The sequence below is a fragment of the Dipodomys ordii genome, unplaced genomic scaffold (genome assembly GCF_000151885.1).
Source record: "Dipodomys ordii isolate 6190 unplaced genomic scaffold, Dord_2.0 Scaffold3303, whole genome shotgun sequence".
NCBI classification, from domain to species: Eukaryota; Metazoa; Chordata; class Mammalia; order Rodentia; family Heteromyidae; genus Dipodomys; species Dipodomys ordii.
Genome location: NW_012270518.1, coordinates 11,022 through 12,749, shown reverse-complemented (window position 1 = coordinate 12,749; position 1,728 = coordinate 11,022). Strand labels below are relative to the sequence as shown.

Sequence of the window (1,728 nt, the reverse complement as noted above, 5' to 3'; positions counted from 1 at the left end):
TAAAGTTGGTATTTAGATCTATTAGACTGGATCTATTAGAAGATCCCTGAGGAATGAGTAAAGAGAGAAAAACAAAAAGCTGAATCTTGAGATAATACAATATAAAGTGATTAGGAAGATGAGGGCTGGGAAGGTGGCTCAGTGGTAGAGTGCTTGCCTTGCAAGCATGAGGCCCTGGGTTCAATTCCTCAGCACCACATAAGCAGAAGAAGCCAGAAGTGGTGTTGTGGCCCAAGTGGTAGAGCGCTTGCCTTATGAGGAACAGCACCCAGACATAGAGTTCAGGCCCCATGACCAATAAAAGAGAGGGAGGGGAGATTAGGAAGATAACAATTCGGCAAAAAAAAAGACTGAGAGTGGATATACCAAGAAATATACAAAGAAATCCAAGTCAATTTGCATACTCAATGCAAAGTGAAAGAATTATATCAAGAAAAAAAGCTGACTGTATCAACTGTGGTGAACAGATATCTCAAGTATGTTTAGGGAAAGAATTAACTAACAGAGTAATGAAGAGGTGAGTTTAAGAACAGCAGTTTTATGAACTATGAAAGCTTGATTGAAACTAGTTTAAGACAGAATTGGGAAAAGGTATTTGGAGTATGACAAGGTATGAAATATTTGTGTTGGAAAGGGGAAGAATATGCAAAGGTGACAGTTAATATGACTGCCTAACAAAGATTCTGCTTGAGAATGATAATGATGAATTTAAAGAAAGTCCTTATGCTAATGTCTTTTTCTCCAGCCACATTCAGCTGCTCAGGAGAGCAGAATAGGAGGAAGAATGAATTAACCAAGGTTGCTGTTTTAAAGAGGGGTACAATAAAGCAATGAGAATAAGAGCAAAGGAATATTGATTTAACCTAAGTCAAGAGGGAATAGTCAGTTGATAGTTTTTTTTTTTAAGTGACAAGATCAGTTTACTGGCAGTCTCAATATATAGCAAAGAAAGAGTGCAAGAGATACAAGTAGGGCTGGGAAGGTGGCTCAGTGGTAGAGCGCTTGCCTTGCATGCCTGAGGCCCTGAGTTCGATTCCTCAGCACCACATAAGCAAAAAGAAAAAAGCCAGAAATGGCGCTGTGGCTCAAGTGGTAGAGCGCTAGCCTTGAGCTGAAGAGCTGAGGTACAGTGCCCAGGCTCAGAGTTCGGGCCCCACGACCGGACCCAAAAAAAAAAAAAAAAAAGAGATACAAGTAGTCAGTCAGGTGATAGGATAAAGAAGGTGAAGAGAATGATGGGACCAACATCTAACACTATACATACAGTGTTACAATAAACCACTTTATTAAAATTTTTCAAAACTAGTAAAATATTTTTTTCTTACCTCTGATGAGGAAGGTCGACTTGGATTGAGTAACATTGTCTCCAGTGTCTGAATGGAATAATTACCAATTGGAATTTTGGTTGTTTTTCTCTCTCTCTTCATTTAAGTGGTATTAAACAAATGTTGTAATAGATTTTTTTTTTTACTTAAGATAGCATTCTCCTTATTTCTGACCTGTAATTTGTTCAAGAAAAGAAACATATAAAATTTTTAAAAAGACTCAGAACAAAAACTTTGGAATGTATAGAATCTTACAATAATGAAATAAAAGAACTCGGGTGAGGAGGCTGGTGATTGAAATAAAATAAACATAAATCCTAAACAAGTAATCCTCAACTTATGATAAGTGTAAAAGCAAAACCAGACTTCACTTTCACTTTTCCAGGGCTAGAAATATGATTTA

The 1,728-nt window shown here is 37.2% G+C and overlaps 1 long non-coding RNA gene across 1 annotated transcript in view; it reads right to left on the bottom strand.

Moving 5' to 3' along the window:
- Positions 1-1,414: 1,414 nt before the first annotated feature.
- The window catches only part of LOC106002109, a 10,838-nt gene continuing 10,524 nt past the window's right edge, over positions 1,415-1,728 (bottom strand). The window contains exon 2 of the long non-coding RNA XR_001175896.1: positions 1,415-1,499. This is a non-coding gene — a long non-coding RNA (uncharacterized LOC106002109). The remainder of the gene's footprint in view (positions 1,500-1,728) is intronic.